Source organism: Cryptomeria japonica, chromosome 7 (genome assembly GCF_030272615.1).
Source record: "Cryptomeria japonica chromosome 7, Sugi_1.0, whole genome shotgun sequence".
Lineage (NCBI taxonomy): Eukaryota > Viridiplantae > Streptophyta > Pinopsida > Cupressales > Cupressaceae > Cryptomeria > Cryptomeria japonica.
The window spans coordinates 754,571,535-754,586,012 of NC_081411.1; positions in this window are offsets into that span (position 1 = coordinate 754,571,535).

The window sequence follows — 14,478 nt, forward strand, 5'->3', positions numbered from 1 at the left end:
TACTCTCAGAAAGTAGGTTGCAATGCATTCTTCCTCCTTCATTTTAAGACATTCAAACAACATTCTATGTGCTTGTAGCTTAGCCTTTTTAACTTTATCGTCACCTTCATATGTTGTAATGCCCCGCTAGGAAACCCCGAAGGGATAAAGCTAAAACACAAGAATAGAGTGCACATAATTTTTTTTTTTAATTTGAACACAACATAATGATACAATGAGATATCATATGCTCAGATAACACAATAGAAGACTAAATAACACCTAAAGAGTTTCCCAACACGATTACTTAATTCAACATTTAACTCAACTCATGCTTAATTAATCCAATTAAGCTGATTAACTTAATGACATGATAAAACTTAAACAAAGGATAATTTCTTTCGGTAAATTAATATTATAGATAACATGATGAGTTCTTCCATTAAGGTTAAAAATATAGATAACATGATTAAGTTCATCCACTACAATTTAACCATACATTGCGCTCAAGCTTATATTAAAACATAAGTCATGCATCTAATTTCATTAAATACTTTAATTTCAAGATAAACTAACGAATATTTTCCATGCATACTTTAATTGCATAATCATTAACTGAATATATTCCATTATTCAAATCTACATTCTTTCATGATCCAAATTACTGCATTTAATAAGATGACTACATACATGCATTTAAGATTAACTTCATCTAATCCACATTATACATTCTAACATAATGTCATCGATACATGCCAAATTAAAAGGAAACATAAGAATGTAAATCACCACATAACTACAAAATGATCTTGGAGTTCACCCCTAGCGGGCTACATCTCTAGGTCTGCTCAACTGCAAGACCCCTCTGATATTTAAATAATAGTGAAGAATACGTAAGGTTCACATCATTACAATCCTGCCATCAAGGCGAACATAACCAATAATACATATGACCACAACGGTCAAATAAATACATGAATGATACCTGAATAGGAAAGGATCCAATTGAACATAATAAGAAGCAATTACAAATATCAATTGGAGCATCCGCAAAACTAAGTCTTTGCAACCCAAGGTCTAGCATGATATCTTGTTCTCACAAGGGCATAAGCATCAAGACGACTCCACAACAGTGCTCATATCAAGACAACACAACAACACACTAGCGAACATAAGGGACAAGTGTCGTCACATAACTTGGTATGGTTACCATGGCAGGTCTTCATAGGTTCCGACCCCATCCACTAGGTTACCCTAGCAACCTAATCCAAACCCCCAGCCCATCCAAGCCTTATGTGGACCCAACACCACCTTTCATGAAGACAAGGTAGATGGTTTGCCATTTCAGGCCTTCTCACTGCATGTCGAGTTTGTGTTAGGGTTTCAATCAGATCCGAAGCAAATATGAACTAACAATTATATGCAGATTTAAATACAAAAGATAAAGAAATAAAACAGGACATAGATAACACAAAGATTTAACGTGGTTCACCCAGAATGGGTTACGTCCACCATACACAGTCGTCCAATCTTTCTTATTATCCAGCAAAAATAGTACATCAACCTTACAATGCCTTAAGCATCCCAGCCGCTTATAACATGTGTTTTTAGGGCAACAAACAAAGTCGGCCTTTTTAGGGTTTTATTACAATGTCGGTTTTCATCAATGAAAAACGGCAAAAAAAAATTTCTCGGGGGCTGCTACCCTCGAACCCCTACCCAGGGCCCAGCCCGGCCCCAGACCCCAGCGAGGATACGTGCTGAGTGTACAATACTTTGCTAATCAGTTGCCACATTTCAACAGTCTGTACTAGCACTCATTTCATACGTGAGGCACAATTATCTTTTTTAGTGATTCATTAACTAACTCTCTAGTATGCTATTAGGTTACCACTTATTTAAACACACTTTCTATGGGTTACCCAACAACCACTTTGGGCACGACCCCCAATTGAAAGCCACTTTCCCAAATGACACTAAACTATACTCAAACAAACTCCTAAACCAAGGAATACACAAGGTCAAGCAAACAGAGCTCAAAACGATAGAAATACCCACTTGGTCAAACAAGACTTCATACGAGGTGCACTGACTAACGGTACTCCAACTAGAGACCTGACCAGCTATGGTCAACCACGAATCAACATTCAACACCCGCATAAAGGACATGATCGGATACAACACCATCACAAGAAAACAAACAATACTCGAGATCAAGGACATAAACAGGTACCCAAATCAACAAACGACAATAACCAACAATCACAATCAAGGACTAGCCATTTCATAAGCAATGCGAATACAAAAATTTAAACATGCATAGGCATAAACCGGAAAGGACAACCTTTTTCCATATTGTCTAAACATTAAAATTGATCCAATTTCCTAATTGATCTAAGTTTGGTTGTATTTTGTCTACCCTGTCTAGGTAGATGTTGCTCATGGTTTACTAACTCACAAAAGTTTGTTTTGCATCATAAAATAACATAAATACATTATCATGAGTTTTCAAACCAAAATTGCATGAATATAATTAAATAAACATTACTCAACTAAAATATGATATCTATTCTTCAAAATAAAACATCATTTTCATACTGGTTCGAAAACAATTCCCCAAAATTCATCTTTTCCAGAACCAAGTTACACTTTTCAGATTAAGGAAATATACATTTAAAGGAACCAAAAATAGACAAACATTTCCCAAATCAACAAATTATTTCCTTACACACATAAAGAAAAATACCAAAATTAAATATTAATTAATATATATTTATTAATCCGCAATTAATAAAATATAAACAATTAATAATTAATAACAAAATTAACAAATTAAGTATTTATTTAGAAAAATATACATTAATTAACAAAAATAGAATTTGAATATTAATTAATGTATATTTACCATTATACAATTAATTAATAACAAACTAATCATAAATTATTAATTAATGACTAAATTAAATCACAAATAAAACTTTATTTAAAATTAACTATTATTATAATATTATATTTTTTTTTAACAAATTAAAAAAAATAAATAAATAAAAAAATACAAAACCCAAAAGAGAGGGGGGGGTGTTCCTTGGTAGCCCACACTACCATTGGTAGCGTTGCTACCAAATGGTAGCAGATCGCTACCTTTGGTAGTGCTACCATTTGCTACCAAATGGTAGTAGAGATCGCTACCTTTGGTAGCGCTGGTAGCCTGCTACCTCCCCGCATGGTGGGGGTTTTCCCTGCCACGTGGGGGTTTACTTTATTATTATTTTATTTTTTTAATTCTTTATTGGTAAAAAAATAATAAGCTCGCAATCCAAAAAAAATACAGTCTCAACAGAGACTTAAAACAATTTTCCAAAAAACCGTGGGTTTTCTAATATTTGCATTTTTTTTTATGATCTCAAACAAAACCCCCAAATAAAATAGACTCGGAAATAAATCTCCATAACTTCTTGGTTTTCACATATTAAAATTTGAGAATAACCATACTAAAACAAGCAATCTTTCTTCAACCAAATATCATATTTGGGCAAAAGAGAATCCTTTTTCACACAATGTTTCAACCAATCTGCCAAACTCCATACTAATTTTCAATTTAAAACTTAATCAAAAAAAATTCAATGGAGTTTAAACAAAAATTCATCAAGAACAACCAAACCCCCAATATTTCTTCTATTTTTATTTATTTTTTAAATCAATCTGAGCAAATCAGAAACTGATTTGAAAACAAGGAATGAATTCAATGAGGGATACATTCAAGATCTCATTGCTATTATACTCTATTCATCAATTAGAAAGATTATTTAACAACAAACTCATTTCTTTCAACCAAAACAGTAAATTTCTTTGGCAACAAAGAAGACAAATAAAAGAAATCCTACTTCCATACACAATCCAGGAAGAGATTTGAAGGAGAGCCCAACCTGCGAGCTTAGAATCCTTCTTCCACCTAATGCCCTAAAATTTCTCCAGAGACATATTCCAAAATGTCTCTCAACCATATTTTTCAAAAAATCATTCCTCCCAAATATTTTTCCAACCCTAGGTTAAATGGCAAAGTTTTTGACCAAAAATCCCCTTTCTAAATAAAAATACTCTTACACAATTTATTTCTAATTTAGAAAAATCAAAATGCCTCTTCCTCGTTTAATTTCTAATTTTCTCAATTTTAACAAAATTAACCTTTATATTCCAAAATATTAATGCGAGTAAAATATATTTTTTAATTAAAATAAAATCCTAAAATCAATCTTTCACACTTTATCAAATATACATTAAACTTGCTTTTCTAATAAAATTGATTTTCTTAATTAATTGAAATCAACCTTTCTATATATATATATATATATATATTAAAAGGCAAAGAGATTAAATTAATTCTATTTCAATTAAATTTAAATCTTTCCTTTCAAAAAACATAATTGAAAATATTTATCATATAAAATTAACCATTTAATTGAACTTGCTACCAACTTGCATTGAGCAATTCTAATTAACGATTAATCGCATAAAAGGGAACTTATTTAATTTAGTCCCCAAAAATACTAATGCGTAAACACACATTAAATCAAATTAAATATTAAGGATTAAATACTCAATTTAACCACACACAAAACATGCAACCCAAGAAAGCCAAACCAACAAATGACTTGCATACCCCATCAAAGGGGATATCGACGGACGACTGACGATGCTCACTTGAGCACAATTAAGGTCAAACGAAGGTCTCACGACCACCTAATCCAATTACTAAGGGCCAATGAGGAACACTCAAACCTGTGAATTCAGGTGGAGACGAACCTCACACCCATGCGGTACTGTACCTGCAATCTCTTGCAACCATTAATCGCACATGCATATATATATATTTAATAAAAGTGTTAGCCCGAGATTAATAACATGAATCAGGAGAACTAGTAAGCTTACATACAAAATGATGCGAAAACCACATTAACCGGTACACATAATAATCAAAACATCTGACTATAACATTATAACATGATAAACTAACCAAGGTCAAACCGAAATTAGAATTTGATTAGGGTAGGGGTACTACATATGCATTATTCAGTTTGTCTCAGACTACTTTCATTGTGTCCCAGTGTAGTGCATCATTCTAACAAACTATGATTCTGATAGACCACATAGAATTGCATTAACTACTTTGGCATTGTTCTCAAATGCCCTCTTTGCATCAAGATCTATAGATGGTGTGGTTGGAGTAGTGTATCCATTCACAATGCTCATCCAGACATCAAAACCCAAGGACATAATATATGTCTTCATTCTAATACTCAAAAAAGCATAATTCACACCATCAAATAGAGGTGCTCTATTTGTAGCAAGACCTTATAAGGTATTCATTTTCAACACAGGCTGGACCAACTCAACTTATTGTAAAACTCAACTTATTAAAATAAAAAATCCAATAGACAGTCAAAGCACAAGAACACATAATTTCCCATGGAAAACCCTTCCCGGTTAAAAAACACATAACACAAAAATTATTATAATCAAAGTGGGCACCAACTCCTTGAAGAGCACCAAATCAATGCAAAAGAGGCTCCAACCCCTAGAAGAGTTTCAACTCAATAAAGACACTTTCAAATTTTAGGGAATTACAAAAATCATATCACAGTTTTATACTGATATGTATAAAACACTTTTGTCTTAGAATAGTCTTAACAATTTCACTTCCTTGTAGTAGAATCATCTGCATAGACCATGAGGAGTACAAGCTTCTGCTTTAAGTATCACAGTTGCACAACCATTCTAAACGCACAATCTTACTCTTCAATGTTCTCAATATTCAAAACCTTTTAAAAATAAAGACTCTGAAAACACCCATACATCGTGAGATAGCTTTGAAAGACTTTAACTATCAGCCTGATAATTATGTCAACCATTACATACATTAGTATCCAGTACTACCACAATGCTTCGATGATTATCTTGATGTCTCCTTCAATATTCATTGTTGACTAACAAGACTGCATAACACAACATCACATAACAATGCACAACTTAGTACTTGAAACCAATCTCACACTTTTGTATATCGTCACATATTTCTCTAAAAAACGGTCACACTAACCAAAGTTTCTATATCATTCAATGATAACTCCAGCTCCAACAACAACTCCACCAAATATACTGAAGTGATATTATAATTTTTCATTTTACTTATGCAACTCAACATCTTCAACTTCCTTCAACACTGGCACGATTTCAACACTTCACACACAGAGGTCATCTTCAATACAATCACAAGTTCATTCACCAAAAACATCTTTAATGCAACAACCTAAAAGAATATACAACAAACTCTTTCTCAAAAAACAAACTTCAAACTACCAAACTCTCAAAAAAAAAAACATCTAAAATTGTGTCCAAAATGCAAAAAAGAAAACAATTCTCTTTAGAAGAAAGCAAACCACTCACTATCGAACCCAGAAGACTGCAAATAGTTGTTGTTTTCTACAAGCACTAACAAAGCAAAAAAAAATCTTCAAAAACTAAAGAATCTCCAACATACTGCGAAATTGAAGAGCATCTCTAGCTGCACTTCTGCAAACAAGAAGTAACTACCCTAACGGATAAAGTGTAATAGTTCTAAACATGCTTTCCACACTGAACATGGACAAATATAATTGAAAATGCAGACTAAAAACACAAAGTATGTCTACCATCTTAGTCATTACAATCAAATCAAGACATGCTGAAAGAACAAAGCCACTTGTAGTAATATGAACTCAGGTAACAAGCTGACAACCAAATAGAACAACCGCTGACATAGAACACGCTTAGCTGAAAGATTTCCAAAAACATACATCAATGACAAAAATGTGTTCTACAGTCTCTATGTCTATATTCATATCGAATGAATGTTTCTACTATTGTCAAATTTTAGCAAGGTTGAGGTGGTGTATATTTTTGGTATGTTGACGTAGTTGCAATAGGATTGGGGTCAATGTGGCAGTCTACATGCCTTGTAAGTTTTTTTGCAAGATGGGGATGGGATGTGGATCTTATATAAAGTTTTGATATCTCATATGATATTATACTTCTTTAATATTTCTAATAAAAAACATTTTTTATTGATAAAAAAAAAATGATATATGAACGTTAATTTTAATCAAAGGAGTTTTTATTAACAAACATTGTTCAATCTATTATGTGAGTGTAATACGCCTCTCAACGTAATAATGCACACACATATATACATACATATACACACATATACATGCATATATGTACACACACATGTGTGTATGTGTATGTGTATGTGTACGTGTACGTGTACATGTATTTGTATGTGTATGTGTGTGTGTATGTGTGTGTGTGTGTATGTGTATGTGTATGTGTATGTCCTTAATTTTTAAAATTTAATTAAATATTTAAAATATATGTACTTAAAAGGCTTAGAAGATACTGAGAATTACATAAACTTAAAAGGCTTAGAAGATACTAAGAATTACATAACTAAATTTGCATAAAAAGAAAGATGTGTTCTATTACAAAAGTAAACTTGCATGATAAGAAATGTGTTCCATGATTGCTTATCTTCAGTTTATTTGTATTTTGGAGATTTTTTGGGAATTGGTGTACAAAAAGACTTTTTAAAATGAGCAAACTCACTTTGTATTTAATTGCGATTTTAATATATTTTTCATTATATTAAAAAATATTTGTTCTATTGATGAGAAGATCCACACACACGCGCGCGCACGCACGCACACACACACACACACACACACATAACCCCAAATTTTTCATATTTTCATGCAATTGTTTGTCCTTAGTATATAAGACTTAGAAGATATTAGAGTTTGTAGAAGTAAATTTGCATGATAAGAAAGATGTATTTCATAGGTGAGAAGACTAGTAAATTATGTTGACAACTTTTCATGCAATTGTTTGTAAGTACCAATTTTTTATTAATATAATGTATAATTTGAAAGTACAAAAATAACTAGCATTATATAGGAATTAAAATTTGTTTAGTGGGAAGGTGGAGAAGATTGTTGAAGTCATAAGTCACTCCTTAATTATATATTTGTGATTTAGTTATATATATTGTTTATTTTTGAAATTGAATATTTAATATAAATATTTAAATTGTATCTATTTAAAAGGCTTAGAAGTTATTGGAAATTAGAGAAGTAAATTTGCACAAAAAGAAAGATGTGTTATATTATAGAAGTAAATTTGCATAATAAAAAAAATGTATTCCATGATTGTTGATCTTCTTTATTTGGATTTGGATTTTTTGGAATTAGTGTGCCAAGAGTGGCAAAATCACTTTTTGAAAATAAATTAAGTGATATTATATATGATTTTTAAAATTATTTAACATGTGACGAGGTGAAGATTGTTGAAGTTAATTTTTTTTAATATTTAATAATTAGTACATATATTTATTAAAATATATTTATTTACAAGATATTGAAGATATTGGGTATTGCATAATGAGAAATATGTGTTTTATTGGTGAGGAGAGCATAACCATTTTAGGGAGTTATGTATATTTTTGTAATTTTTCAATTAATATAATGTGCAATTTTAAAAAAATAACAAGTAATTTAACAACTATACATACACATTCATATTCAAATTTTAAATAATTTAATTGTAGACACTCAAATTTGACTAATTAATTTTAATCAAATTGAATTTCCTTAGTCACTTGTATTAATTAAATAATCCATATTATTTAATTAAATGTATCTTCCTTTTGGCTAAATTAATTTAATTAGTAAAGTCATGTCCCATTAATTGTTAAACCTTTCAATTAATTAATTCCCCTTAAACCCTTCTTTTGCTAAATAAAATAATATAATTATTTTATTTAGTTCATGTCACATTTTTCTTCTCTTATTTGAATTTAATTAATTCAAATAATCCAATTAAGTCACATGTTTTCTAACCTAAACCCCCATCTAACCCTTGTCTTAAGCCTAACCCATGGGTTCTAACTAACCATATCCACCTAACCAACCTTATCCTTTCTAACCTCCCCCCTCACATGTGTGCACATTCCTAAATATCTTTATTATTTGAAAAAGATATTCCAATTTTGGGTGGTCATCTCCCAAAATTGACATGTGTCTTTGAGGACAAAAGACACATGTTACTCCACTCCTTGACACTTGTATTTTCCAAAGACACTTGTCATTTCTTGCTAAGTCACTTGTCCTCTTTGATGACAAGTGTCTCATTTGTCAAGCCCTTCCTCTCCTCACTAAATCCTATTTAAAACCTCCCCTTTCTATTCACTCGTCCACTTTTTCATAACCATATCATCATAATGTCAATTTTCATACTCATATTGATGTACTTTTTCACACTCATACCGTCATAATGCTGAAGTAATTATTCACTTTGCATAATCATTTTCCATCAATGACATCTTGCATCACTCATCATGGAGCAAAAATGAGCATATGTAACATCATGAGCAACACATATCAAACCAAAGGATAATCAAATCAAGGGAACAATTGGAGTTTGTATTTTTATATTTTGTGTTAATTTAGCTTCATTAATTCCTTTTCTGGCATCCTTATCTTGAGTGTTTGATTGATTTGTGTATGCTTAAGTTGATAATTATTATTTCAATCATTTTTGTTTAGCACTCACACTTTCTTCACACATATACGTACACATATATATGTGTGTATACACATATTACACACATATATACACACACATGCACACATATGTAAGTATATATGTGTAATGTTTGTATACACACACATATATACATGTATAGACACATGTATATTAATGTGTGTATACACATATATTTGTGATGTAGCTATACTATTTTTATTTTTTTTAAATTTAAAATGTGTATTTAAAAGACTTATAAGATATTCATAAAATATATAAATAAATTTGCATAATAAGAAAGATGTGTTCCAGGATTGTTTATCTTCATTATTTGGATTTTGGGGATTTTTTGGAATTGGTGTGGAGGGAGAAAACTCACTTTGCAATCACTTGTCATTTTAATATATTTTTGTTTTAAGTTAAAAAGGAAGATTTGTTCCATTGGTGAGAAGACTCATAAATTATGGATATATATCACAACAAGTTTCCATGCAATTGTTTGTACTTAGTATATAAGACTTAGAAGATATTAGAATTTGTAGAAGTAAATTTGCACGATAAGAAAGATGTATTCCATGGGTGAGAAGACTTACAAATTATGGCTATATATATATGTGTGTGTGTGTGTGTGTGTGTGTACACACACACACACATATGTATACATATATACACGTATATACATATACACACATGTATAAAAATATGTGTGTGTGTGTGTGTCTACGTGTATAAAATGTGTCGATTTAAAAGACTTAGAAAATACTGAGAACTACAAAAGTAAATTTGCATAAAAAGAAATATGTGTTCTATTATAGATGAAAATTTGCATAATAAGAAAGATGTGTTCCATGATTGCTTATCTTCAGTTTATTTGGATTTAAGAGATTTTGTAGAATTGGTGTACAATGAGTCCTTTTGAGACGAGCAAAATCACATTGTAATCAATTGTTATTTTGATATGTTAAAAACAAAATTTTGTTCCATTAGTGAGAAGACCCATAGATTGTGTGTGTGTGCGCGCGCGCATACATACATACATATACATATACATATGTATATATAGTTATGTAAACGTATATGTATATATATATCTATATGTATGCATGTATGTATGTATATATACATAAACATACACACACATATGTATATACACTGTGTGTGTGGATGGGTGTGTGTGTATGTATATATATGTGCATATGTATATGTATATGCATATGCATATATGTATATGTATGTGTGTGTGTGTGTGTGTATATATATATATATATAACCTACATATATGTATGTATACATATACATACATACATACATATATACATATATATGTATGTATGTATGTATATGTATGTATACATATACATACATACATACATATATATGTATGTATGTATGTATGTATGTATGTATATGTATACATACATATATATATATGTATACATATATATATATGTGTATGTATACATATACATACATACATACATACATACATACATATATATGTAGTATGTATGTATATGTATATGTAGCGTCGTAAATTGTACGCACTCGCTAGGGTGGTACAATTTCGCACCTAGTTTAGCACCCGCCTTAGTGCGTTTTGCATTTTGCATTGCATTTCTCCTTAAGCACTTAATTAATCAAATTAATTAGGTCTAAGGCCCTATTTCATCATTTTCTACATCACAAAGTTGGGCCCTTTCACTAAAGCGCGCCCTTCGCATTTTATTCTTCCAATACACCACTTAATCAAAAACCCTAATTAAGTCCTATTTCGAACTTGAGGGCTTGGTTTCGGGGTCTAAACATCTCGAAATCACCTGTAACTTCGGGATTCTCTCTAAAATCATCATATCCGACGGCCCTGAAAATTTGGTGAAAAGTTGTCGGGACCATGGCGCCCGTGCAACATGGTCCCGGACATTTTTCCCGAAATTTTGGGAGCACGATCCAATCATAAAATAAAGCTTAACCCCAAGAAATTGGCGGGATATTCAATCTCTAGGTCGGCCAAAATACGAATTTACGACCTAGGGTTTCATACATAAAAGCTCTCTTTCCTCATTTGAAGGGATCCGATTTTTGTTTCCAGGAACTTGATATGCAGCGAAAGAGCAGATCTTTGAAGACTTCAACAACACTCAACATCATTCTATTAAGCATCTATCAAATTCATTCATTCATCCAATTAGGGCTTGGAAGACATTGAAGAACAATAGGAGATTACCGACTGAAGATTGGCTTGTACTCCTCCCTTGAGGGTTGGGTATGATTTCATATTGTTTTCATGTCCTTACATAAGCTTTGATATATCATGTATTCATGCTTTAGATCACATTGCATCTTGATTTAGAGCATTTGCATTATCATTTACAAGCAATTAGGGTTTACTTTCTAGGTTGCTCTAGCTTGTTTTCTTGCATTTTGGACCTTGCATACACACTAGGTCTGCACACACAATACATTTTACAAAACAACTTGGCTATTCGTGGAGGTGGAAATCACCGAAGCGGGGGTTTGACTAAGGCAAAACCCTATATAGCCGCCCTTCCCCCTTTTCAGATATTAGTGCAGGTTTCGGGATTCGGACGACGCCGCGGGACACAGATCCGGAAAGAGGAGACAAAGACATAACTCTGTGTGCAGTTGCAGCTCAGAAGACTGGGACAGGGGCGCTGGGTGCCCTGGTCCTGCCAGGACAGGGGCGCTGGGCGCCCTGGTCCCTGGGACAGAGGCGCTGGGCGCCCTGGTCCTCCGAACAGACAGCTTTCCGGCAGTTTCCAGACAGTGTTTCAGGGTGCAGAACAGTGGTTTCCGGTGCAGTTTTCAGGACAGTGGCGCCCGCGCCCCCGTCCCGAACATTTTCAGTCTGATTTCGACTCCGGGTACATATCTGCGTTCTCATTTTATCCTTACATTTATAGCTGTTCATTGCTTAATCTCAATTCTGCAAATTGGTTACTAGTTCATACTTACACTTTGAGGTTAGGGTTTGAACTTGTATCATTTTAGCTTTCAATTTCAACAAGGGAATAGGAATCCTAATAGATATCCCGTGGCTCTCTCTTTCACCAAAAGAAGTAGCCAATTGTGCGATATCTCTAGGCTCTTTCGTATTCCGTAATGTGTGTCAAAAGTTAGGATTAGGGTACATTGTCCTAGTCTCGCTTTTTCCCCTACACATTTTGGTGAACCCGACGTGAATCTATCATTGCTTCCTCTTGCATTGCATTTGTTAGATCTAGATCTAGATTTAGTGTGTTTTTCATTAAAAGAAAAAAAAAAAAGAGAAAACTTGTGTTTCTTTGCATTGTGTGTTTCAATTTTATGCAATCTTTTCAAAATGTCAGATTTTTATTTGCAAAATGTTCATACTTTTGATGATTATTATGAGTATAGCCAAGATGAATTAGATGAAGCTTTAGATGAGTTTTTAAACCCTAAGGATGCTAAACCTTCATTTTACCAAAAACTCATAAACCTTGTTACTATGCCATTTAGGTGTGATGAGAAAGATAGGTTGAATGATTCCTCTCAAGGATACATTCCTATCCACTCTTCCCCTGAATCTAGTAACATGGTTGTTTTCAATAATCCCCTCTATGAGGAGATGTCTCCTTTTGAATCAAAAGACAAACCCTTTAAACGATATGATTATGCTTTGTTGGATGATGCCCTTGATGACTTTGTGGCTTTGTCGAAACCTATAAACAAAAACAAGACCTCTAAGTTGGTTAACATGATAAATTTGAATGAATATAACAAGCCTCTCTTTGAAGTCCAAGGTGCTTATCCTTCTCCCACCTGTCAAATTCCTAAGACTCCTCTCCTTACTGTCCAAGGGAGATATGATCATGATTCCTTTTGTACTCCGAATAAACCAATCATTACCGTACAAGGAAGACAACCTACAAGTCCTTACAATTATGCTAAGCAAATAACTAGAGAGAGTTATCATGCGGTTGCCCATACTTATCATACCAGAAATAATAAGCAACCTAATCCTCCTCCTGTTATTCCAGTTTCGCTTCCTAATCCTCAACCGATTCTTCCTCAAGCTCCCCGTATTTCGCAAGTTATGGGTAAGGAATATGATCTCATAGAACAGCTTAAAGCTACCCCTGCTAAGATATCCCTTTGGGATTTGATTCAAACTTCTTCCGCTTATCATGGAATGTTACAAGATGCCTTGAAAGATTTGAATGTTCCTGCACCGAATACATCTAGTAATATAGCATCGTTTGTTAACTCTGTGATGAATCCTAAACCTCAAATTGTGTTTACGCAAGATGAGTTGCCTACTAGTGAAGTCCAACAACAATATGATCCCTTGATGATTGTGGTGGTCATGAAAGACACTGCTATAAGACGAACACTAGTAGATAATGGCTTTGGCCTTAATGTGTGTAGCATCAATCTGTTGCATAAGATGAATGTGGATACATCTCTTATGGAGCCTGACTCTCGTTCTATTCGTGGCTTTGATAATGTGGCTAAGACTTCATTAGGTATCATCACCTTACCTCTCACAGTGGGACCTGTTACTTTGCCTACTCCTATCCATGTTATGCCGGGAAATTTAACATACAACTTGTTATTAGGGAGGCCTTGGATTCACAGCATGCAAGCTGTCCCCTCTACATTGCATAGACAAGTTAAATTCATCTATAACAATAAGACATATACTTTGATGGGAGATACTAATTTTCAAGCATGTCTACAAACATCTAAAGGAGATTCTTCTAAGCCATCCTCGTCTAATGATGACTCTTTAAACAAGAAACCTATCGATGAGTCTTCGCTTTCCGATGATCAAAATCCTTGGGATGAATCTGGAATTCCTAAGAAAGATCCTTCTCGGCTTGAAACTACACATAAAAAGGATTT